The sequence below is a fragment of the Vicugna pacos genome, chromosome 8, assembly GCF_048564905.1.
Source record: "Vicugna pacos chromosome 8, VicPac4, whole genome shotgun sequence".
In the NCBI taxonomy this organism is placed as follows: domain Eukaryota; kingdom Metazoa; phylum Chordata; class Mammalia; order Artiodactyla; family Camelidae; genus Vicugna; species Vicugna pacos.
In genome coordinates, this window is record NC_132994.1 from 19,803,345 (window position 1) to 19,831,116 (window position 27,772).

General features: G+C 41.7%; 1 protein-coding gene across 2 annotated transcripts in view; it reads right to left on the bottom strand.

The window, feature by feature from the left end:
* The window catches only part of BACH2 (BTB domain and CNC homolog 2), a 321,830-nt gene that overhangs the window by 123,525 nt on the left and 170,533 nt on the right, over positions 1-27,772 (bottom strand). For both annotated transcript variants that reach the window (XM_072965629.1, XM_072965628.1), the window contains exon 3: positions 18,467-18,615. The gene's annotated coding sequence lies outside the window, so the exon portion shown is untranslated. The remainder of the gene's footprint in view (positions 1-18,466; positions 18,616-27,772) is intronic.

Sequence of the window (27,772 nt, forward strand, 5' to 3'; positions counted from 1 at the left end):
TGTACCTTTTGGTTCTGCTTTTTCTGGAATAACCATGTCTTTCGTGTATCTAAATACAGCTATTGCGTCTCTCCTTTTTCGCTTCCCCTGGTCAACCTTCCTTAGTTCCTTCAACCACTGGTTGTAAGACACACTCTCTGATGGTGACTCGGACCCTGATCTCTGTACACAAAGGGACATCAATGTCCCTGATCAAATGTGCTGTCAAAAATCGATCATAATACCCTTAAAGTTCTCTAAGTACTGCAGAGTCCCATGAAATCATCACTACTCTTTCCCTGAGCATGACACCTCTGCTGTCCCAAGTAGGATAATGTTAGCTTTTTCTGCAACCACTTTGTCGGGAAGAAAGAAAAGTGAACAAGGTCTTGTAGGACGACCCGATAAGCGCCTTGAAGGAGGTGGGCCCTGCGCTACGGGCCCCAGAGGAGAGGCAGCTAATTCTGCCCGAAAGGAGCAAAGCAAGCTTCTTGGAGGAGATGATGATTAGACAACTCACAGGAAGAGTTAACCAAAGGCAGAGAGTGGAAGTGCTTTCCAAGTGGATGGAAAAGGTTCTGCAGAGCTGAGCTGGCATGAGAGAACATGGCAGTCCTGCTTCCCTGGACCCCGGACCCTGTTTCTCCACTTTTCAGCGCCTTTCTCCAGTTCTTCCTGGCATGGCTTCCTTCCCTGATGTTCTCTTCTGTCAAGGCCTGGGATACACCAAGTCCTCCTGTTTGAAGAACTATCCATGGTATGGAGTTTAAAGCTCTTCACACAACACCTGTGTACTGCAAGGATTCAGCGAGCATTAAATGGCCAAAGCCCTGGCAATGTCATTGTCACAAGTACTTTGAGCCTACTCTTTTTGGAGCCTGTACCTATACCTCAGTGGACTGTGCGATGAAGGCAGAAAACTGAAAGGTGCCTCAAGTATCAGAAGGCAGCCAAGGGTCCCTGAGAGCCACGAGCGGGCCAACGGTGTTCGGGTAGAACAGCACAGGGGCCAGAGGTCTTCGCTCCTTTATCAGCTGACCTGGTTTTCTCTTTAATGCCTCTAGCCTGTCGTGTCTGCAACAGGCATCCCAAATTCCTGTTTCTGAGGTTATGATTCACAAACTCTTACCGAGGCAGCTCTCTCAGGCTGGAGAGCAGTCAGGCTAGGAGCCTCACCTTTGCAGGGGAGTCCGAGAAACTCACCATGTGACCGTTCACTTACACATCTGTTGTTTCCTCCCGCTTACCCTTGTCTGCCTTCAGCCTCTCAGTCAACCCAACCCCCACCTCTGTGAAAAGTGCATAATGTCTCAAGGCTTCCCCGTAACCCCTGACGGGTGGACGAAGAGAAACACCTTTCACAAATCCATGCTATCAAAGGGTGGGAGAACAGAACCTTCAGTAAAGAACCCGAAACATCCCACCAGAAAGTCCCAAACAACCCTGAAAAGTGAGAATAAAACTACCAAAAGCTGACAGAGGGTAACAAGCCTTATTTCCAACCCACATTTGTCCTTCTAAAAAAAGCCAACCAACTACTGAAAAAAAAAAAAAACCCTGAAATGTATGAAATCTAACATCGTTAACATATTTCCTGTCCTCACATAGCTTATAAAAAATGTTTCTGAGCTTTTCCCTGGCTCATTTACAACGATGAGAGGGAGCAAAAAGGAAATGCAACAGATGGGACCACCATCCTCTCTCGCAGGAATTTATCACTACTTGAGGTAGCTTGGGCGAGGTTTCAAACGTCTTTCAGATGTACCAAGAGCTAATTCCTGCTCAGGAACAATGAAGATGAGGCTCCTTAAAAAGGCTGCAGGTTATAAGCCATGTTTACTACAGCCTATTTTTGTTGTTTCTAAAAGAGATCACCCCAGCTTCCCCCCGACCCTCCCCACACTGACTCCATGAGGCCCTAATCTGGTACTGATTTAGAGCTGACAGGTGGCACATGAATAATTAAAGCTGACCTAACACAGAATGCTCTCATTCCTGGCATGTTATCAGACACTTAAGCAAAGCAATTATCAGTAGGCAATCTTTTCTGTCAACAGAGAGGGAGATGAAACATTTCTTCAATTAAGAGGATTCTGCAAGGATGCTGTATATCTATCCATCTGCAAATACTTGAAAGTCTTTAGAGTTTAATACTAAGTCAGCTCAGTGAGCACCTTTGGCCAGTGAAGTCGGGTTTTTTCTCTCCCCGCTCTTTTCCCGGAAGGTCACATTTTAAACATCAGAATCATCAAAATAGAAACAATTTGGGGACACCGTCAGAGATCCTGATCCAAGCTGACAAGGAAGTTTCTGCATTTTCCTGCCATGGTCCTGCTGGGGTTTACAAATATACCAAGCCTTCTTTAAAGGCTCAAAGCAAAAAATTAAAAAAAAAGGACTACCTTTCAAATAAAAGTAAATTCAATTAAAAATCTCCTTTAAAGCAGGATTATTCCCTCCCCACGCTTCACCAATGTCAGAGGATTTAGAGAATTACTGTCAAGCCTTAAAACTTCATCTTGAATCTAAGTGATACAAAGGATTTTTTTTTTTCATTTTGAAGAAATAAATACTATTCAAAGGAAGAAAGGTCTTGACCAAATGATGGATTTCCCATCTCAGGTGAAGGAGGGAAGAGGCACTACACTTCCTAATAGAGCCCTGTATTTTTTTTTTTTTATAAATTACAGTGCATGTACTTTACACAAATGAATGCATTTTAGCTTTCCTTAGAACAGAAATTGCTTTAATGCTATAGCGAGACAAGTGATTTTCTTTTCTTTCTTTTTTTTAAGGGTGGTTTATACATTAATGGGTTTTTTTGAAGCCCATGTAAAAACCGCCTTCCTTGAGACAGAGAACTTCACAACCTTCGTGGTGCATATTTGGCTGCATTTCACAAGAGGTCTTATTGTTTAAATTCTTATATCCTTATGTCATCTGCGAACAAACGGCCTTATTGTTCATTTGAACGTGTCTTTATAGGATCTCTGGTGGTAGGGCTGGTGTTGTTGTTTGCATTTTTTTTCCTCATCGAGTCAGAACAAAAGTCTCTTTTTCAGCAGCACTGGGAACTCGGGAACACGGAGTGCGTGGCTGCAGTTGTCAGCTGGAAACACCATAATGATCGTGTAAGTGAAGTGCTCACATTAATGGGCTGACTTCTGACAAGTAAATCAAGATGTATAGGAAAGTTTCCTCCACACAGCAGACTTCAAGGTAATGCAAAATAGAAGCATTTTATAGGACAACTAAGATTCATCCAGTGAACTCTTCAAAAGCCAGGCCCGCTGGGCAGCAGGACCCCAGTTCCTTCTGAGATGTGTTTTACGTGGGAGAGGCTCCATTCAGAATATTAGAGAAAAACGACCAGGAGTCTTTGGGGACAACATAATCAGGTGGAGAGGTGGTGGTGATGGCAGCATCATTCATGGGAGATTCAGCAGGACTCAAAGCTCAAGTTCATTATATTTCCTAGAACTAAGAATAGCTTCTGAATGAGTACTCACAATTCTCCATAGACCTATTTCTCCTAAGGAGCTTCCCCTTCCTCCCTTTCCAATTTTAATGTTTAGAAAAAGAGAAGAGAATATAGGCAGACATGGATAGGTAGGCAGGAACAAAGGAATCTCTACAGAATGGAGGGGCATCTAACCCTGCTCCACTTTTAGATGCTGTTAAATGTCTTCCAACAGGATTCAATTCAGAAAAACTCAAAGGTATAGTTTGATAGCATGCTGCACCAAGAGGCCAGGACAAAGAAACATGTCACATGTGTACCATTGCAGCAAATGACCAATTGATTTCATGGATGAAAAGAAAACATAGGTCACATACTACCATCAAAATGAACATAATGCAAAAGCAAAAACTTTCAGTGAGTTTAGTTAGGGAGAGACTCGTTTCCCATACAGCCTAAGAGTCCCAGACTTTTAGCATAGCTTTAGTAAAGAACACAACGTCCATAAGCACAGTCCTTGTGTGCGGAGGACGGCATGTGATGCTCAGACGTTTTACATCATGCCTTGTACTCTTAGTTATTATTTTAGAATCATCAACAACAAAAACTGTTGTTATGGGGATGGTACCTGACAAAACAGAAATATCAACCACTTTATTATGAACCAAAATTTCTTCTATCTACCCTCAAAACTAGTTTTCCAAATATTTTGATTTTACTAAGCTCTATGCTTGTGTGAATGAAATAAGACTGTTACTATGGCTACAAAATAAAGACTAAATTACAATACCCTGATATGGATCAAGTATTATTTTGGAAAGGATAAAAGACAAATCCAAGATATCATTGTCACTGCTATCTCTTTGTGTCCTCTGTTTCAGAAGGTTGCTCAAAATCTGCCATTGAGAACCCTTTTAAGGACATTCTGCAGAATACCGTGTGTTTTCCTTGTTAACCGATTATCAGAGATGCTTCTGAGTTTTATCTCGCTAAGGACAAAATATCACACGTATTTAAGAAAGTCAGAATGGATGCTGTGTCCAATCTCTATCCATTCAGAGAGGACTTTTGCTTTCTGGTTAAGAAATGACTGTGACTAATTCTGGAGCCCTTAGTACCAGCTTTTTCAAGAACTGGCACTGGAAGTCCAAGTGGACGAAGTGCCCAGCACTCCTCCAGTGACCAATAAGGCAGTGGCACAACTGATGCTCTTATTTTCTTCTCCTAATACTTCCCCCCAAAAGGTGACCTCACTTCACTGCAAGGAGACAAAAGACAATAGAAGAAGTGAAAGAATAGTTTCTCTCCACAAACTGCACTCTAGGAATTAACTGTTCTCAACTTGGAACTCTTTCACAAAATGAAATGTTCAGTGCCAGTACAATTTGTTTCCCTTTGGGACAGGAGGTGATGAGAGGAAATGAGTGTTAGGAGAGGATTAAAGAAACATATGTTCTTATTAAGGCAGGGCTGGAAAAGAAACAGAGAGTAGGATGATTACATCCTAATAATGTATGTTGGATCTTCACGAAAAGAGAATAAAACAGGAGCTAGCTTATAGATGAACATCAGGTATCCCCCAGTCGCAAATGATGAGAAAGGGAATCCAGCACTAACCATTTTATACAAATCAACTTACATTTATTCCCCTGTGGTCAACTGAACCCTACACCCCAGTCGACATGATGCGCTTTCACAGGTACACACCTGTAACCTCTGAAAACTACTTAACAAAGGAGATTACAAAACCGCCAGGTATCAGGGAAAACTGTGACTTCCACCCCTGCAGCCAGCTGTGCTGTAATATCTTCCACTTGGTGCTGACAGCCTCCTCTTCCCTCCTCTCATTCCGACACAATGCCTTCAGGTCGGTCTAAGTAATGTAATTTACTGGAGTGGAATTCCCTTGATATCCTGTGCAGCACTTGGTGACAGTATTATTTATACTCCCCAGTGTCATGGCTTGACACTGATCCATAGGCCGGCATGCCTCATTCATAACGAAGCGTGCAATTTTCACCTTTCGCTGTGCCCTTCTGGGTGTGCGTGTACAAATTTACTCCATTCAGCCCTAATTCAAACCTCGGTTGAAATGCTCTCATTAGATTTCTATTTCTCACTCCAAATGTCAATCTTATTGAAAATGCCGATTTTCCTGAGGATTCATCCATTAGCAATAAACTCTAAAGCATTCCACGACTGAGTGCATTAAATCGGCAATGCGGACATGCACTTAAAATACATCATTAAAGTAAATCTCCATTGCAAATGCTTTACATTATTCAACCAAAGGAATAATGAGCCCAGCCCGGCCAGTACCCTCAAACTGTACATGAAGGATAGGTTAAAACTGGCTGTTTTGCAGGAAGAAGCACGCGGTATATCAGCGAGATGAATTTCAAAATCTCTGTCATTCCTTATGAAGGTGTGGGAGGAAATCACAGCCAGAGCCTAATTTATCACCTTCTTTTGCCTATGATTTTTGCAGTAACGTCAGTCTGTGGCAAAGTGCAATAAGGCAGGCAAAGATAACGGGGAGTGTGTGTGTTCATGGAGGGAACTGAAGCTGTATTTGCAATGCGAGGAACTTGTTAGTAACCTAGAATGATTCGCTCTGCCTAAAAAGCATTCTTCTATTTTGCTCAACAGAAAAAAAAAAAAAAAGAAAAGAAAAAAGAAAAAAGCAGCGCTATCTGGACGCACTGAAAGAACCTGGGTACCATTCTAATAGAAGAGAGGTTCTACTGGTGGAGTGGACCAGAGAAGTGTCTCCACCCCAGACTGATGGGTCGTAACATGAAAAACCCAGAAAATCCTGACTGGGTTGGTAGGACAGACTGTGAAAAGTACAATTCAGAGAAAAAAAAAATTTTTTTTTTTTGCCATCTCTCTCAAGGCCGTATTTAATGATGGGACCGAAGAATAGTTTATATAGAGATTTAACGTGGTTTCCACTCTTAAGTGGAGTGTAATTCTACATTGGCATAATGTGACTCCCAACATACTGGCAAAAGGTCTCTGTGGCCCACAGCACCATACCCTTGGCTCAGTATTTGCTTTAAGATGAGGAACATCCAGGCTTCCTAAATCTAGTTCTGTTCAGTGCTGAGAGTAACTACCAGGGTTCTCACAGAGAGAACTGAGCCTCAGAGAAGACACTGAGGAACTTTTCTTTCAGACTATACATCTAAATCTGCCTACTTCTCACCGCCTCCAACACTCCCAGCCTGTCCAAGCCACCTCACTTGGGTTATCCCAGAAGCCTCCTCATTGTTCTTCGTCCTTGCTCCCCCTTCAGTCTATTCCACACACAGAAGCCTAAGGGATCTTTCAGGTTTCTTCTTTAGTTAAAAGTCACATAAGATAAAATTAAACAAGTGCACAGTTCAGTGGTTTTTAGTGCATTCACCATGTTCTGCAACCATCACCTCTGTCTTGTTCTAAAACATTTCATCATCCCAAAAGGAAATTCATACCCATTAAGCAGTCACTGCTCATTCTCCTCGTCTCTCACCTTTTGGCTACTGCTAATCTGCTTTTTTATCTTTGGCTCTGCCCACGCTGGACATTTCATTTAAATGGAATCATATAATATGTGACCTTTTTTGGCCTGGCTTCTTTCACTTGGCATGTTTTTATGTCTCATCTATGTTATAGCACATATCAGCATTTCATTCTTTTTTTAAAAAAATCCTTTCTGTTTTTGTAGTTTTCTGTTTTGTTTTGTTTCGGGGGGTAGGTAATAAGGTTCATTTATTTATTTATTTTTTTAATGGAAGTACTGGGGATTGAACCCAGGACCTTGTGCACGTTAAGCATGCACTCTACCACTGAGCTATACCCTCTCTCTTTCATTCTTTTTTATAACTAGGCAATACTCCAATGTGTGGATAGACCACATTTTTTGTTTATCCTTTCATCAGCTGATGGACATTTAGTTGTTTCCACCTCTTGACTACTAAGACAGAAATTTTAAAAAAACTAGCAAAATACATCAATTTGATAAAACCAAGCCATCAGTGTTTTATACCTGTACCATGTTTTAATTTCTTAGCTTATTGGTCCCATCTATCACTTCTTGTCAGGTCCCAGGTGAGGCCAAATCACAGTGCAGTCATAATTCCTTTTCTAATTTGGTAAGTGAAGAAACTGTATCTCAGGAAGGTCATGGAGGAGACTGAAGAAAGAGTCTGATGTGAACTCTTAGCATCTAATTCTAAAGGCTAACCAAGAAAGTTAAGTGATACCTACAGTGATGAACTTATTATGAAATACACAATATATTTACTTCATGTAAAACTTTGGTGGGCAGAAAAAAAGACTCCTAGAAGGGCAGGTACACATACATTATACAGAAAACAATTTGCAAAAAAAAAAAAAAGTAAAAGCAGCAACAGTAATTGTTTTCTGCTTGTCAGCATCTGGTTATCCATAGGATTGATTAGTAACCAGAATTTTAAAACAGATGTGATATTTTCTGTAGGGAATTATACCACCATGGAAGATAACTGCTTCTCAAGTTTTACTCATTCTCACCCAAAATATTTAAACGCTTACTTGATTACAACATTAGCACTCTCTCATAATGTACATCGGCAGGTACTGCAATTAACATGCGCAGATGTCAGAACTGAAACATCCATGTTTAAATAAAAAACACAGTGAGAAGGTAAAAATGACAGAATACACTCAACACAGTGCTCCTCTCAAGAGGAAAGAGAGGCTTTCATGGTGCTAATTTAATGACAAAAAATTGAGCCCCCGGATAGCATCAGTAGCCTATGAAAAACCAAACTACTTGGTAAATGACCATTCATTGTCTCATTGAGAAACACTGAACAAGAGGCTGCTCTTGTGTCCATTTAACTCCAAAATTTGTACTCCCAGTATCGTGGGGAACCCCCCAAATGCCCTGAAATTCTCTACCACACTTTTATGATGCAACAGCATGAATACACATCACCATCATCATTTTACTGAGTCCTGGCTTTGTGCTTCACCTCCGTTGCCTCGTTTACTCCCCACCACCACCCTAGGAGGTAGTCACTATCCTTGTTCCAATTTTCAAGTAAAGATATCCAGGCCTACAAGAGGTTCAGCAAAATAGACCAAGGTCAATAGGTAGCTAAGCAAAGATCTGATGCTGAGTCCTCTGGCACCCAAAGCTCTTGTCTCACTTTAATCACCACGCCTTGCCGTCTGCCGAGAGTGGAGACACCAGTGGGGAATGTGATTTGCAGTCTTCAATTTCCAGAGGCTTCTGGAATGACTGCCCTCTTGACTCATCTTATTTCACAAATTACATCAAACTGAAAGGCTCACAACCCTTGCAGACGTTCTCATTCTTTGGAAATGCCACAGCCACTTAGCCAGCGGAACGGGGACAGCACCATCACTGGGATCACGGAGGTACAAATTTCCCTGCCAACGATGACGCCACTTCTCTTTGGTGCTTCTTCAAGCCTTAAACGGACACGTTATCACTGACTGTGGTTGCAAGAGACTCAGCAGTCAGATGAAGGGGAGTTTTTACTTGGTTAACTGCCCCTCCAGCATCTGTGTCCACGGTGGGACTCTAGAGCAGGCATGTGCCCACCCTTGTCCCCTCTCCCCACCACCCCATCCCTACACAAACAAAAGAGCTTGCTAAACTCTCAGCAACACCACCAAGACATCCTTCCCTTGCTGGTCCTATGAGTCTACAGGACACAACTTTCTAACAATGAGCCAAGAAGATGGAGGTTGTACAATAGCATTTCAAACATGGCAATAACTCCTTAAAAAAGATTCAAGGGTTCTATCACTTGTTCTTTCAGCCTCCCATCAACACAATTTGTTTATGTATGTGTTGTGTTTTTCTTCCTTTAGAAGGGGAAATGCTGATAAACTATCACAGGTAGACATCGCCCAAACCTGGCTGCCTTTTTGCTACTTAAACACAGACACGTTTGTTTCCCCAATGCACCACTTACCAGACAGATGCAAAGATGTGGGCAAGCCAGTCATCAGAATTAACAGAGTGATTGTGCTTGCACTACATATTCTGATTTGTATGAATCTTATTTTTAGCCACGCACAAAGGGCAATAAATGGAAAATCTTATTCTAACTGCTACTTTTTCTGGGCCACCCACACTGCTCCACCTACCGCACAAGTTCACAAATGTTAAAAAAAAAAAAAAAAAAAAAAAACCCAACCCAGGGTTTGCCCTAACAAGGGATGCAAAGCGGCTAAAATGTGTGACATTTTTTCCAGTTACTGTTTGTACTTTCATTCTTTTTCTGCATCAGGACTTTCAGGGAAAACAACACTGACTTATCTCTGGGCATTTTCAAAGACTCTGTGGTGGCTGGTCAGGTGGCACACGGGCAAGTGTGATCCGCCAGGCACCGCCACCACCCTGCCGCAAGCGTGATCCGCCAGGCACCACCACCACCCTGCCGCAAGCCCTACGTCAATCAGCTTCCAGCCAAGAAATACACTCAAAAACGTTTCTGTCAATTTGGGTAGATAAAAATCTATAACCTTTAGTTTTGAAACAAAGACAATGTTAGAAAAGTTCTTCAAACGAACAAAAGTGACATCAGAAACATCAACATTGCTAAAACAAAGCAGGCTGTCAGGAATGATTTTGCCAATGTTAGGGCAATAGCGCTTGGCTTAAATCTGCTCTCAGGGTGCTATGGGACACAGCTCACCGAGGTATAGCATCCTCTTACCATCTCCCTTCCCTTCTGTGCATTTTTGTCTCCTGTCTGCTCTGTCCAGTCACCCCCCAAGCCTGCAGCTCACCGAGCATGAACTTACACACACTCTCGTGGCGGAGCGGAGCACCTGATGCTGAGAAGCAACCACCTTGAGAGCAAATAAGAAGAAAAAAAAATTGAGGAAGAGGATGTTTTCTGGAGACAGAAAGAGGACAGATATGAGAGTCTATTTTTGATCACTATCTCTTTAGACTTTTAATAAAAAGTTAAGTAACGAAGGTCCCTGGGTACCAATCAAAATGCTTGTTCCCCTGAGCCCCCTGCAAAACATGACAGCAGATATGCGCAGGTAAGTGATTGATATTTAAAAGCCAGTTCAACAAAGTAATTAAGACACGAAAAGAGTCAACGCTGAAGAAGGCATCTTTACCTGTGTGCTTGCTCATTATCCAGAAACCAGAGGAAATGCTGTCATCCCTGGTAGTTACACGCCCTGCAAAGCTTGCACCTTCTTCGGAAGACCCACGATATGGGAGCAGGGCTGATGAGCTGGGTGAGTAAACCTTCTGGGGCTTACAGTCCACTATCGTCAGAATCTCTGACTAGTGTTGTAAAAACACGGGTAATTAAGTGTTACGAAAAAGTGGGTCATACACGACTGAGGTACAACCACACCACCCCAGACTAGACTCCAAATGACTGTGCTGTGACAGGGTGGGCGGGGTCTGAACACAACGAAAGCAAAACTTTTATGTGGTGAGGAGCGTTTTAGTTTTCACTGGTTTAGGTTAGAGAAAGTTAATCTCAATGTCAACTACAAGCCAACTAAACTTTTAGCACGTTCTTGAGATTTTATGACAAATGCCGGCTATTCATGTCATGGGAAATTCAGCGACCGTGTCACAAACAGTCCGAAGAACAGTCTCAGGCTTCAGTGACATATCCGTCGACAACGAGCGAACACCGTGACTCAGGGAAGCAAGGAGGGTCAAATCGAAACTGAAGGCAAAGTTCTCACTATCCTCCTGAGCATCTCCTTCTCCAAGGGAGGATCAAAGGACCGCAGACCACTTCCCACACGGGTACCCCACCCAGGCATTCCACACAATTGTGGGCATTTAGCAAAGCACCTTTTGACTGCTGTCGGAAGAAGGCAGAATGTACACCTGGACTGAGAGCATTCATTCATCTGTCACTCAGCAGTCACTGAAATTTAAATTCAAGTCAATACATACCACATCCCTATTACATACAAGGACACAAAGGATGCGAAAGGATGCAGAGGGAAGAAGCTAGAAGGACCTGTTTCCAAAGAACCTAAGTCTTGTACAGAGGATGGTGAGACCTTGTCACACCCAATGCCTGATACGGATCATTTTTGAAAAACAAAATCTCTTCTCGCAGCGGCTTACTCTACACTTTCCAGTCTACTGACATAAGGTTTGCAGAGAACACTCCTGCAGCCTTTCTCAGATGAATCCTTTAACAATCCCTTTAATTTTTATCTGGGTTTTCTTCCAGTACTCAAAGCCCCTCCTGACTTTGGCTGAGTGTTAGGATTCATCCTGATCCAAAGTCAAGCTCTCTCCAAAGCGAAGCACAGGGATGTCACCCCCGCCCCCAGCAGCCCTAACACCACACCAGAGGAATGTGAAGAGCAGCTTCTTTGAAAGGGGATAAAGGATGCAAAGGTGAAGGAAAACTCTCTGGTTCAAAGCACACAAAGGGATATATCTGAATATAAAATTAGAACTTTACTGGAGCTCATATTGTTTGGAGTATGGATGGGGCGGCAGTGGGGGGACCCGGCTAATCAATCTCCCCCACTTCTGCCAAATTGCCTTGGAGTGTATCAATTGTGAATTTCTAAACATCTAAAACACAATCAGTCGATTTAACACAAAAACCATCTTGTACAACATCAAATCTTTCTTTTATGATTTCAGAGGCCACTCAATAATCAATTTTTATTGATAGAAAGCAGAAATTAAAAAAAAACAGTTAATAGAGATTTCCACTTGATAAAGATACTGGTAAGTCAACATAGGTATCTGTTCTTGCAAGAGTTGATTAATGCGATTTGAAGGGGGAAAAATAAGCAACGAGGAGATCACTGTCCTACAAAATGATATCTAAAGTCATCATTCCTGAACTCCATCAACTTGTGGGATGTCATCAGTCCAGAGTACTGCTTGTAAATTTGGAATTAGTTGATAAGAATGAAAAAAGTCTGGAAAAATACACAAAAGTATGAACTAACAGTTAAGCTGTATCTGGGTTGCTGGATTAAAGATAAAACTTTATTCTCTTCTGTTATTTTACAAATTTTGTACAATAACCACATATTACTTTTACAATCAAGAAAATTGAGTTACTTCTGTTCTGATAATAGGAAACAATTATTTGATTCTGTACTCTCTAATAATAAAGAAAACTTGATACATGAAATCCAGTATAATAATCTGGCCTTGTGACAAATCAGACATGAAATACAGGAAAAATCTGCTAGAAACAATAGATTATAGCTTCTAGTTAAGCACTACAAAGACTCTCGGAATCCTGCAGAGCTTTGCAAACACTGTCCTTCCTCACCATGACCTGGGAACTCTCCAGCTGCAACAGAGCTCCAAGCTCCAGGAGCCCCGTAATAATCAAGGTAATGGGGGTGTCCTTGGAAGAGCGTGGCTATCCCTTGGGTTAAATTACAGCTCAGAGAGAGGTGTCACTTCATTAGTACAGACACATCCCAAAAAGAGCACACACATGATTTCTAAAAAGCAACAGACTGGAAATTATTAGAATAAGTTGATAAACTATTGATAAACTACAACTGACATCACTTGGTAAGCAGCTTGATCATGTGCGTGGCTGAGTTTACTTGGAGACTCATAGGGAATACCAACTGAAATTTTTGACCTATATATTACCATGCTGGTAACATCACCCCTACATGTACTGTTAGAGTACACGCAGAGAATGAAAGTTAGTTTTGATGATGCCTTGAGCAGAACATAATTGTGAAACAATATTATAATTAATCATACACATTCTTTAAAAAAAAACAGAATTAGCTTCAAAACTATGCCAATGATTCCCCAGTGGAAACAGGCACTAAACATATACATTCATGAAATTATTTTATATACTACTCTTTTAAAAATCTTTTCTTTTTACTGAAGTATAGTTGATTTACAAAGTTGTATTAGTTTCAAGCATACAGCAAAATGATTCCATTATCTATCTATCTATCTATCTATCTATCTATCTATCTATCTATCTATCTATTTCAGATTCTTTTCCATTATATGTTATCACAAGATAGTGAATACAGTCTCCTGTACTATACAGTAGGTCCTTGTTATCTATCTATTTTACATATAGTAGTGTTATTTGACACTCTTAGCATCATTAACATCACAACTTTTAGTGTGCCTCCAAACATAATAAACGGAATAAATGTAAACAGAATATCTGAGATATAACTGCTGGCACTGGAAAGGTGGTAAAAGCCAAAACTTGCAGTTTCTCAAGAATAAAAATGAATGGTATATTTTTCTACTGGAAGCCTGTGCTTTTAGATTATTATTAGGGCACGAAAATAGGTACAATGAAATCTGAGTTAGACAGAGTATTTGAGGACAAGATTTTTTGGTTTGTTTCAATTTTCTGGTGGATTGAAAGACCTAGAAAATGCTTTTCTGATGAAAATCTTTCCAAAGTGGTTTCTCTTCCTAGTTATAAAGTGCCTAACCGTTCTCAGTGATTCAGCAGGTCAGTGTCAGCAGCTATAGATACCCTCTGGGGTACATTCTCCACCTTTACTAAACCAAAGCTATCTTGTTTTCTGAATCTTTGTCACTGAAAAAGGGAAGTGGGATGTGTGTGGTAGGGTGGGGTGTGGGAGGGGGTGGGGTGGGGTGGGCGTAGGCAGTACGAAGGCTGGTTAATTCAGGGCTCTGGTTAGGTGGGTCCAGGTAGCTGAGACATCACAAAACATGGATTCAGCATCCGGAACCGGGAGAGCCCCCAAGGGTCCTTGCTGGTTTTCTCTACTCCACGTCATTCCCTCTAGGTGACTATCGGGGGAAACCTGTGTCAGGATGTCCATCCATGTATTACAGTCTCTGAACTTGTGGGGCTGAATGTGCCTGATTAGAGTCTATATGCACGTCATTTCAATGCAAGCATAGGGTGCTGGTAGCTACAAGTGATGTCAAAGATGAATGAGCACTTATTTCTCTCTCTCTCAGACGTGCTGACCTGGATTGTCTTTTCTATAGAAAGCTTTAATTCCAGTTGTTTTGATATCTTAACAGCTCCCTATGGCAAATGACTCTGAAACTTTTGTTGCTGTGCCCTGTTCCCTGTCACCTAAGTGAAAAGCAGGGAGAGTTTATTTCTAAGCAGATTTGGGAAGTCTGCGGTGGGTTGAGGGGACTGGTTTCTGTCTGTTGTACTTCAGCTTTGTTGGCTTTATTTACCTCTTTTTCTCATTATACCTTTTCCCTTGAGCCAAATATATACATACACATTGTATGTGTATATATATACATAAAATGCACACACACGCACACTCACGTATGTAAATAGTGTTGATGTCTTAAGGAGGAAGTGGGATAGTTTAGGACCGAGGATTCGACCTCTTTGAATCCTTATGCACTGCTCCTCAGGAATTACAACCCCTGGTCAGACTCAGGGGCGGAGCCTGAAGGAAGTAAAGTGAGGAGACCTGAGGAAAACACTGCTACCAGGCCCCATGAGAATTCACCGATTGTTCTCCAAAGCCAACTGTCTAGAAACATAGAATAAAAAACAACCTCCTCCCCGCCAAAGTAGGGCCCAAATGGACTGACTTAGTGGGTTCAGTCCTGCATATTCCTCACAGGTCAGCAGGTCATTCATTCAGTTGTTCTGTGATTTACAGGTACAGTTATACCCAGTATTAAAGAGATGTGGTGATGGGGTGAGCGATACATCATTTGGAGTCTGTCAAACAGGTACTGTAAGTAGAAGCCCTGTTGCCGAAGAATTATTTTGCTACTAATTTTCTTTCAAAGTTTCCACTTTCTACTAGGTTTCAATCTCTGGCAAGTGTACATTCCTTGGTTCCTGCCTCCACCAACAAGACCTGTCACCATTCCACTGCTCTGTACACAAACTCGCTTTGAACACTCACTTCAGATGAACCACAGTGGCCACACTGCAGGAGCACGGGTGGGTAAGTGTCCCCTCCATCCCAGAGAAGCAGCTTTCCTGCCCGTGTCAATGGCATTTTGGTAGAGATGATGGTTTTTCATAGCAAATTTCCCTAGTAGCTTCAGAGAAGTATGCCCTTGTCCCGATGGGACACCCATTCCTAGGACTGAAGTCTAGCATTCTGCAGGTCTCTTACCCTTGCCCAAAGGGCACCAGGAGAAGAGTTGGGTGAGAGGTGCAGTCATCTCTGCTTACTCCACCCTCCCAAACGATAGCATCTCTGTCAAGCACTACTTAGTTATTCTGCCCAGCGTTCTTGGATGGAAAGTGGGCTTTGGTATTCAGGTTTTTTTTTTTTATTGTTGTTGTTTTTTGGGGTTTTTTTTTTTTGGTGTGTGGTAAAATACACATAATATAACATTTACCATTTAAATCATTTTTAAGTGTACAGTTCAGTGGCCTTGAGTACATTCACATTGTTGTGCAACCAGCACCACCATCCATCTCCAGAACTTTTTCATCTTCCCAAAGCAAAATTCTGTACCCATAACACAAACTCCCCATCCTAGCCCCTGGCAATCACCACTCTACTTTCTGACTATGACTGACCATTCTAGGTACTTCATCTAAGTTTTCATTTTGTGTCTGGCTTATTTCACTTGGTATCTGCAAGGTTCATCCATGTTGCAGCGTGTGTCCAAATTTCATATTTCTAAGACTGAATAATACTCCATTGTAAGTAGAGACCACATTTTCTTTATCCATTCATTGTTGATAGAAACTTGAGTTGCTTCCACGTTTGGGCTATGGTGACTCATGTTGTATGAACATGGGTCTACAAATATGTTCAAGTTCCTGCTTTCACTTCTTTTAGGTACATACCCAGAAGTGGAATTTCTGGGTCTTATGATAGTTCTATGTTTAATTTTTTGAGGAATCATCATACCGTTTGGTATTTAGGCTTTTTAAGTTAATAAACTTTATGTTTTAGCGCAGTTTTAGCATCACAGCAAAACTGAGGGGAAAGCACAGAGGGTTCCCCCATACCCCTCATCCCCACAGGCATGATATTTTTATGGAGATGTGCCAGGCACTCGGTGTCTTGAGTGCTTCACCCAAGGCTGCAAGGACAGATCCAGGAAGACTGCACCAGGGCCGGCAGGAGTTTGAAGCTCCAAGTCACCTGAGGCATCACAGCAGCCTTCCACCTGCCCTGGCCTGTAGTTATTAAACTGACTGATGTCAAAGGTCAGCTAAGAGGAAAATCTGATGCATAAATGTGGACACTCACAGATGCCAAAGCAGAAGGGAGATGAAGGAGTATTGATCCAACCCACTTCTTTTACTTCATGGTGGAGATGCTTCATAAACTGAAAACCTCCCGTCCAAGGATGCTGTGCAGAATAACCAATCAGTGTTTGACAGAGACGTTACAGTTTGTAACGACAGAGTAATAATAGGTAATTACATCGTTCACAACTCTGTCCGCCCTAATACTGGCCCTGTTACCCTCTGGGCAGAAAACAGCTCTGGATTAATTCCTTATAGGACTCTTTTATCACGTAGTTTACGTGCACGTAAACTATCTCCAGGATTTTTGGTTCTGTTAATGTTCAGGCAGTGATACACTCCTTCATTACATATCTGCTTGGGAAATACTTGATTAGAAGTGATTATTCTCAATTTCAGAGAGTTCTAATAAAAGAACCATTCAGTCCTAAGTGCTACTTTGAATGATAATATGTACCACATCCAAGTAAAATGTTATAACTCACAATGCTTATCCACCGATTGAAAACACCCAGAAATTTCTGAAACATTTCCTGGACAGCATCACTCGGACTATTTTTACACTTACACTGACTGACTCAGTGAAACAAAAGAAAACATGTTGTTTAAAATGCCTGCATTGAAAGCTTAAAAATGTGCAAAATGCATACAGATTCCCAGGCACATCTGTACATTTGCATGTTTGCTCACATACACCCAAGTGTGCGCTGGTTGAGCCAGACCCTTCTGCTCCTTTCTATTTGCATGGAGTAAATTGCTCTTGTCCTCAGCAGAGACGTGACTGGCTTCTTCCAAAGCTAACACAATAATATGCTCATCCTCCAGACACGTCAGTCCTGAGAACGTCAAACCCCACAAAAACCTGGACTTGCTGGCTTGGACTATTTATTAGAGATGCCCCTTCCTTCCCGTATGTGTTTTGTAAATCAAGTCACGATTTAAGTGTATTTTTTTGCATTTTACCATATTTTAATTATACCTCAATCAAAATTTTATAAATATTAAAGCAGGTATATGAAAACTGTCAGCCAAACTTCTTTAGGTCACACTTATTTGAAAACAATAACACAAAAACCCTGACCTGATACAAATCCCCCAGAAATCATACTGGGGTGATTCACTTTGAAAGGAAACAATATATTTCCCTACCCAGGGGAAAAGAAGAGTGTCCCTTCTGAGTGTATTTAAAAGCCTGATAAGCACACCTGCAAAAGGACTGTAGCTGTCAGTTTAGCCTGTTAACAGCACTGTTAGTCACCTCTGTTAAAAGTCAAGGGCAAACGATGCCTAGTACTCGAGACTCTGGAGTCAAGCCTGCACAGAATAATGACATCGACTTGGCTGGACTTTCAACGGTGACAATACTGAGAAGCCCTTAACTTTCTCTTTTCTAAGTATAAGTCCATGTATTAAGTAAAGCACTAAATCTCTTAATTTAGTGACATTTCATGCTGAATATTTAACCCACGTGTCTACCTTTATCATTTCTCCTTTCAGTCACACTTAAGTTAGAGCAGTGATTTTCAAAGTGGGGGTCCCTGACTCCACTGCAGCAGCATCACATAGAAACTTGTCAGGAAAGCAAATTCCCACCCCTCCGATCCCCTGACTCAGATACTCTGGGCACAGGCCCAGCAAGCTGCACTTCAGCAAGCCCTCCAGGTGACTCTGAAGCAAGCTAATGTGTAACATCCAGTGAGTTGACTCACCAGGATGCAGAGTCGAACCCCTGCACCCTTCCTCAACAATAATTCTCAAGATATGTTGTTATTATCACCTCAGAAAATTCTTAGCATTGTTTGGCTTGGAAAAAGAAACTTTAGTTAAAACTTACATGTAATTTTTCCAGGTCCTGTGCTGGCTTCGAGTCTTAGGATGCAGGGAACTGGGCGAAGGGAGAGAAGAGAAGTCTACAGCAATCCATTCAGACATGGACCCCAAAGCTTCGTGGGGCAGCCTTGGGACAGGTCAGTGAGTGTCCACCTGATTGGGGAGGAAGACTGTCATTAGCAGAGGAAACCTTGCACATTAACGTCTCCCCCTCTTTCCTGCTATCCTGCTACACCCACCCCTACCCCCGGCCTAATTGACTGTGCCTCCTGACCAGTCCACCTAAACAGAATACGACAAAGTAATCCAGGTGTCAACACCTGGGCTCAGCCGACTTGGGAGCTCTCCTGAACGCAAAGCAGTTTGGACATAGGTCAAGGTCCAATCAGTTTTCTCTCCATTTCATCTCGTGAATGTTTTCTTTCAACAAATCAGAACTCCTTGGTTCAAAAGACACATGTGGCTGTATTAACAAGAAGATACAGAAAGCAAACGATAAATTTGGACTGAAATGAGATCATTCTCTGATGCCTTGAATATGTTTTGTTTTAAATTAATAGTACTTATTTTTTTCTGAGCATAAATTAATACATGCTTATTGTAGAACATCTGGAAAACACAGAAAAGCATAAAGAAAAAATAAGCATCAACCATAACCTTGACACTGATAAATCACTAATGATATTTTGATATCTAGGTCCATGACTCCTTATAAAACTCCTGGGCAAGATACACTTCAGAGTTCAGAACTGCCTGGATTTTAAAGAGTATTATGATGCCAAACTACCACTTATTATATAAAGCCCCATCAGACGAGATCGGGCATGTTCAGGGTGGTATGGCCGTAGACTATAAAGCCCCATCAGAATCTGTAACAGCACCCCATAATCAAACACATTAAATATCTCTGCAGCAAAACAGATGCATATTCTTATTTAGTCAGATAAAACAGAGACTCACATTAATTCAGGTCAGGTTTTTCTACCAGAGAAGCCACTAGGAGACCTTTGTGATTTTTGAACCGAAAGGATTCAGAATTGGGGATAAGGATTGTGACCAGTATTCTTTTCAAATACACAAAAATAGAGTTATGTTTCTACTTTTTAATCCAACATTGTATGAATGTGAGCATTTCCCCCAAGTTATTAAAAATTCTCCAGAAACATGCTTTTCCATGTCTATGTAATATTCACCCCATAGAAAAAAGTTTTGTTTATTTAATTGTTTTTCTCATTTTTGGAATTACATGTTTTCTTTTGTTACTGCACACAACACTTTGAAAGCTGTATCTGAATGTTGGATTGTCTGTATTTTTGAGTATTTTCCTAGGTAGATATCTAGAAAAAGAATTATGGGGTCAAATGGCATGAGCTTTAAAGGTCTGGGCAACTTTTCAGAAAAGCTGTACCAACTTACACTCCTGCCTCAGCATGAGTGTTTGGTTAATTTGTTTAATTACCCACTTTATCACAGGCACAGAAAAAATACACTTGCCCTTCACACATCTCAACAAAATTCTAATCAGTGACAACCACATTTAATCAGACTGTATTTTTGTTTTTCTTATGCAGAAAATAGAGAACAGCTCACTGGTTTTCACATAACAAGAGAGAAATGGGAATAAGGTAAGTTTACCATCAAGTTGCCCTCATTAGAACAGACTGAATCGGATCTGAGCGAGGGAGAAGGTGCCCCTTGTCTGTGGGGTCCTTGCTTGGAAAAGGGTATGGGTGGGTATGGAAATTACTTCACACAACATAATGAGTAGAGAAACCATCATTTTTATTTGTGGGCTGATAAATTCTGTTTCTGGATGATGGAGGCCTTGGGTTTCCCTTCCATTCAGGATTTTCCTATTTTTTGGACATCTCACTGTTCCTCAGCATGGCCATCAGAGAGCAGAAAGATGTGAAGACAAAGTCAAATTAGGCAAGGTGATCATAACGGCTAACCCTCCCGAGAGCTTACGACATGCCCACCCTGGTGCCGGCATGCCCTGCCCGAGTTTTCTCATGGAACGCCGAGTGCACTGGTACAGAAACCAGTGGGGGTGAAGTTGGAAAGTGCTCATCAATCCCCTTTCCATCCCAGTCTAAGTCTGGAGGAATTAAAATTTGGAATTTCAAAGATCTCTTCAGGCTTAGCATCTTGAATGACTCTAGGACAATTCAATGACTTGAGGACTCCAAGCCTGGCTGTAAATTACACACGTTACCTTCACGCCTTTTCACCAGCACCTCCGACAGTATCTGCACCAACCAGGGAAAATGGCGTAAATGAAATCCGAGAAAATTCTAGATAATCAAACACTTTGAAGGTCCAAACTGACAAGAGGGAGGCTGCATCTCTGATTTATATGGAGTATAATCGAGAGTTGAGTTTGTTATAGCTAACACAAAACAGGGTATACACAGGGAAGAATGAAGACACAATCATGGCACATACTTTAAAAACAACCAAATATTCAAACATGTTCTTCCCAAATCTGCCTACAAATTAGTAACGCTAAATTCGGGTTTACAACCCCAAAGCTCCTTTCCATTTATAGGTTTTGCTAATACATTTTTTTTCTCTTTTTCCTTTATACATTTAACCTTACAGGATAACTGATGGAGAGAAGGCCACAATTTTCAGACACTAATAAAAGAAAATGGAAGAGTTTCTTTTGTTACATGAAATGAAATAGCCTCACTGTTTCCCATCTCTAGAAACTCACTTTCTGCATAATAGCATGTAGTATATACTGTAAAACGGCTGGAGTTCATGGAGATAAAGAGAGAGAGGCAAAATCGATTCAATTTTATTTTAGGAGTGAGTTAAAGACAATCTACTAAGGGATGTTTCTATTAAATTTATTAAAAGACCGAAAGACAAAAGATATATCAAGAACCGGACCATTTCCTCCACTGTGACTTCCCTTCATACTTTATTTTTATTTTTTGAGTGGGGGAGGGGTGGTTAGGTTGATTTATCTTATTCTTAATGGAGGTACTGGGGATGGAACCCAGGACCTCACGCATGCTAAGCATGCATGCACTCTACCACTGAGCTATACCCTCCCCCATCTCTTCGTACTTTAAATAGCATTCTCCTGATAATTATGTGTCAAGTGGGTAGGACAGCTTCTGAGTGATTTTTCTTTGCCACAATCAGATATATGGTGAATTTTCTAAGTACAAGGCTTACAGGGTGTGAAAAATAAAGTGGTGATAGAGGAAATGACCCCTCACCCTCAAAGAACACATTTTGTTTTTTCCCAAAGGGCCTAATTACTTGGGGTGGTGGGGGCAATACAAAAAAATAAACCAACAGTACATAAATGTAAACTAGAAAAATTATGTGCAGTATATTGTGTATATGTATTTACATGCAATATATTATATATGTGCAGTTAAACTGTAACAATTCTACCTAATAAAACTGAAAAATGGAAAAAAAAAAAAAACAAAAACCAACTACCACTAATAACAGAAATGATCACCAGAAGCTCTTTAGCCACTCAAACTGCACAAGTAGCATTGTAAAAACTAATTACAACTTTGGGTTCTCTCACTTTAAAAATATACTTTGAAACAGCCCATTTCTGTTTTAATGCTCAACCAAAGTCTGTGCAATTGGCACATTATCAAAGTTAAAAAAAAAAAGCGTTGCTTAAACCAACTTACACTTTCAATGTCACTAAATCTTGAACTGCAAAATACCACAAGCTAAAAACTAGTAATGCCATGTGGTTATGTTATCTTACGTTTCCAAGAGAGTTTATAGTTTCCTAAGCCCTCAGAGTCTTAGACTGCGGCCCCTCCCAGTAGCTCTGCTGTCTCAGGCAGGTCATTCCCTGCCTCTGAGCCTGACACCTTTCACAGGTTCCTGTAAGGATTAAATGCGAATGTGTACAAGAGAGCTTTTCCAGACTCTTAAGTCATAACACAAAATGCTGGGCTCGTTATTCTTTTTACTAACAACTTTGTGAGGCATGAAGATACTAATCCCCATTTCACTGTTAAGGAAACTAACAACAGGAAGATAGAACAAACAAAAAAAAGTACCGAGTTAGGAGAGTTTCATCTCTGAGTTGGCCACAAACTAGCTAAGTGACTTTCTGGACTTGCTTTCTTCAGTAAAATGAGGGGGTTAGATGAGATGCTTTTAACGGGCTCCTTGAGGCTAAGGGTTCTGTGATCTGGGACTTGGCCACAGTAGTGATAGGGCGGCCTTTACAAATGACTCGGACTTAGAAAGTTGCCCCTCCTGGAAGCCAAGGGCAGCACCTACCACTCTGAGGCCTGCAGTGCTGGGGCAGGGTCCCTGGGCAGCCTCCCACCCCTAGGGAGGGGACAGGCATTAACTAACTCATTTTTCTGGATTAAGGGGAGGCTAGGGGCACCCTAGGTGAATAGCCAGGGCTTCTAGCGCATAGGAAGGAGGTCCTGGAAGAGACTGAAACAGCAGCTCTTTACTAACTGGTATGAATATTTCACTATTCTAACAATGAGTGTAGCCAAATAATTGTAGACCACTGGCTGTAACAGTCTGGCTAATAGCTCCACTGCTGTTGGGCTCTCAGTTTTACAGAAACAGCCACCTCTGTGGGCCCCCCACCTTTCCTGACTGAGTTCCGACAGTGTCGCGAGAGAGAGAGACGTCAAAGGCCTACTTTTTGTAGGATGAGTGCACATCATGGCCCCAGGGGAATTTGACTTCAAAAGGACTGGGGCGCTAACACTGGCTTCTACTAATGCTATTCTACCAGTGCTGTGTAATACAACTTTCTGTGATGAGGGAACTGTTCAATATCTGTGCTGTCCAAAATGGTAGCCACCAGCCACATGTGACTATTGAGAACTTAAAATGTTCCTAGGCAGATTGAATTTTTAATTATAATCAATTTAAATTAATTGAAATTTAAATAGGCATATGTGGTTAGTGGTGACCTTATTGGACTGGGCTGTTCCAGGCTGCCTCACCTACTAGTTTTCTTGACTGTATTTTGGACCCCAGAAACTCATAGGACAATACACAATCAATTCCTTCAACAAGGATTTACTGACTTCCTCCTGGGCGTTGGGCACCATATAGGTGTTTCAAAAAAAAAAAAATGGTGAATAAGATTGCCATGGCTACTCCCTGCCCTCATGGTGTTTCTCAGCTAGGCTGATTTCCAAAGACCTCACCAAATCTTGAGATGGTTCACCAGACTGCTCTTAGGAAAAGGCAGGTGAGGAGATATGGTAATGCTACACTAAGCATGAAAGCACTGCTTTTTCATTTCTTCATATTGACTGTTAGAGAAGCTAGGGGAAAGTTTAAAACAGAGATAACTGAATGGTTACTGTTCATTCACTTACACATAAAGTGACGTATCCCAGACGAGGGAAATTATCTGTAAGTAATTCCCTCTTGCACAAACTTAAATTTACTTAAAGGAGAAAGTCAGTGGGACCTGCATTCTTAAGCTAAGAAAAAGTAAATGGTTTTCAATTACAGCAACAGTCAGATAAAAAGTACAAGTGGGTCTCCAGCTGCAAGCACTGGGCAAGAGAACGTTTATACCAATTAGCTGTGAAATGATCAGGTTTTCTAGAAGGTACTTCTTGTATAAGTGAGGCTGATTGCATTCTTTATCCCTACAACTCAACTCTGAGCTGAGACTTTCATAGTGGCTTGAATGGGATCTGATGAGCAAAGCCCTATTTGCTTGTCCCCAGGAAATCACAGGTGGAGGTATTTTTACCTGCATCACAAATCTAGTATCAACATTGTTTCTAAGAAACATAAAAATGGTTTGGTTTAATGGTTTTCTGATTTCCAATAGTGCTTCCCAAGTTCTCCTGTTGTCAGTTTTCTCCTATCCTAATCACCTCTTCCTACCTTGCTGGGATTTAGATTGACACAAAGAAAACAAAACAAAATATTCAGAAGTGTTTCACGCTCTTGTTCGAACCTGAATCCAGGTTTGCCAAAATTTAAAAGGACAGGGACATCATGCTCTGGGATACAGTGTTTTTATGCTAATTCTCTCCATTTTATTTATATTATTTCACCTGAGACAAAAGATTCACCAAGCAGAACAGCCTGATTTTGCTCAGCATCCCAATGCGGTTATACTTAGAAGACACTGTTGAGCCAGTATGACTTCCTAGCTTGAAAATGCCACTCTGCTCCTGCTGCGCTAAGTCACATTATTGATTTTTAAGGTTAATAAATAACTCCTGCACACCTACACACACACACACACACACACACTCTCCATCACTTTTGCCCTCTGGATTGAGTAGAAAGGTAAATTACAGTGGTCAGAAAACAAGAAAAGAGTTTAAAACTTAGCTCCAAAATTACAAATTGCATTTTGAGACTATCATCTGCTGGAAAAGGTCAAGTCCCAAATGTTCTGCTGGTCCCAAGCTGTATAAAAAATATTACTAAAAATTTGATGACAGCTTTAGCAATAAACATGCTCACTGGTGAGTGGCCCTGGAGTCCTTATTCATATTCAGAAAGACTAAATTGAGTTGTCACACACCATTCTATGATCAGAAGGGCTTTAAAAAGAAAGGGGTCCATTGACGTTAGTTTTTTGGAAATTACAGAGATGAATTTTTTAAAATCTACATTTTAAGCAGAATTTAAACAGTCAGTTGTATGAGGCAGAAGACCTTTGAATCAGAGATCTTGTGGCTTTTGTGTTTTGTTCTACTGGCATGGGAAGGTGATGCAAAGAAATGTGCTTTTTTTTGCTGCAGCAGAGAAAGAACCAGGGAGCAACCATTTCAGACAGGATGGAGAAAATTAATTATGCTAAAACATTTCTGAAAGTTTCCATTTACGCATTTCAGATGCAGGGACCAAGTTATTCTAGTTGGACAACCCCAGCTAGAAAACTCACTTCTGTGATAGTCAATGTGTTTAAGTTCCCAAAATATAGTGGAGCACTCATTCAGGTTTCCACCTGCCTCCGAAGAGGATGGTGCAATCAGAATTACTCACCACTGACAATTCAGAAAAGAAGACGCTGAAAAGAAACAAGTGTTGAAAATATACAAGCTGAAATAAGTTGGGGGTTTCTATTGACATTATTTAAAAAATGGAACACTGGGCTGTCTTCATACAGAGTAATAAGAATAATTTCTGTTTACTAAATACTTCCACGTGCCAGGAACCCTGCTAGGAATTTTACAGGTATTATTAGCCCACCTGGTGGATGAGAGAACCATGGCTCAGAGAGGCAATGTGCCTGGCCCAAGGTCACATTGGAGGAGAGGAGAGGGGATGACATGCAATCTGTATCTACGCCCATCTAACTCCAAAGGTTACCACTTTCCTATGCAACACCGCCATCCACTCCACTTTGGGGAGACTACATCCCTCTTCCCAAAGGAAACATGACCACTTTTCCACGTGCTACCAGCAAAATGTCAAAGTAAAGTGACAAAGCTGTGGGTCTACAGCAATTTAATTCTTTGTGTAAAAAGAGTTGATTAGCTTGTTAGCACTAAAATGGTTATACTTCATGAAGTATATTAAAATTAAATTATTTTTCTGTCACAGTTTCTTAAAAGTACTATCAGGTACCGTATTTAAAAATGACCTGATCATTCTCTACAGGTGAATTAAGCATAGGATACCTATCCTTAGTCAAGAGACACGGCAGTGAAAACACAGTGTCCAGTATCTCATTCTGGCTCCCTATCTTTGAAGAGCATCACCATCTCTAGTAATGCCCAAACAGAAAACACTCGAAAGAGATTCTGATGTGGCATTTAGGGCTCATGTCACCATATTTTCCACCCTTATGTCAAAGACCTCCAGGCAATCAGGCAGTTGGTGACTAAGTTCTTCTGTAGAAGTGCAAATGGGCACACATGGAGCAGCTGCCTGATAACTTAGTGAAGGGCAGTTTCCCAAGAAGTCGGATGGGCATCAATAGTGCGATGACTCTTTTCAGGTTCTGTACTTTGTCTTGGTTCTTGAGGGCTCTCTGCCTCCTTCACCCTACCTGAGAACTTTGCTTCTCCTTGTGCATCATCGACCAGCCAGAAAAACCTGCAATTTTCTACCCCTTTGTGGGGAGCTGCACATGCCTGCCAGCCTCATCTGCAGGGACAGGCACCCCTTGACTTCCAGGATATACAGGGGTGGGTGCCAAGAGGGTCTCACACAAGACAAGGTGCTGCTGGGTCGTCCCCATTTGAGGCAGGTGGGGTCAGCAGAGCTGACTACTGCAGCAAGGGCGAGGGCTGCAAGTCTGGCCAAGGACCTTGAAGACAGGTAAGGGACGTCTAAGAAGGATGTGATGCACCATTTCAGGAAAAGGCATTGCCACTGACCCAGCTGTTCCAGCCAAAACCCTTTGCTTTGCTACTCTCCTCCTCACTTCTAACATCTTCTCCATCAGCAAGTGCTTTGACTCTGCCTTCAGCTTAGAATCTCAAATCCATCGACACTTCTCCGAGTCTGCTGTCATCACCATCATTTCTCACCTAACCCATTGTCCAGTCATGGTAAATGGCCACTCTGTTCTCAATTCCCCCTGACATCGAGGGTCCCCAAGATAATCTCAGGTTGGGTGATTTGCTAAGTGACTCACAGAACTCAGCACACAGTCATCCTCATGGCTACGATTTATTACAGTCATCTGCTCCCAGCTCTAGCCCTGACCGGAGTCTGGCCACATGCCAGCCCTCCAGCCACCCTCTCCCCACAGCCTCTTCTTCCCCCTCGATGCTCTGCTTCCTGCTGTTACTTCCTTACATGACAAACTCAGCTTCTCTCTCTGGATTTACAGTCTCCTATTCCTGTCACCATCTGCCTTGGATAAAAATCAACTGTGCTTAACCCTGCTGTGGTCGTATACCCTTCGGAGGATCTCAGGCCATGGCCCTGAGTCCTGCTGTGCCCTTAACCACGTGGCACCATTAGCGCAAACTCCATCGAGCCTTGCTCCAGTCCCCAACGTGGCCCGACGTCCACCGCCAGGCTCCCCGTCCCAGGCCTCCCACTCAGGGACCTCAATCCTTTCTCCTCCCGCCCATTTCCCAGCTCAGCGTGGATCGTGGATCGGGGCAGGCTGAGGGAGAGAGAGAACAGGGAGCAGAGGAGAGTGAAAGTCAGACTCGGCAGGAGCTGCTGTGTGTACGCAGGGGGGCTGCATTTGTCCCCGTGGATTTTAGACTCCTCTGCAGACCTTTAAACCAAAAACTTTCTTACATAATTTTTAAACCAAAAATTTTTTTTCGTAAGTCACAGATCAGCGGGGCTAACAGGGACCTTGAAGATCACCGAATTCAACCTCTTCCTTTTACTGATTAGAAAA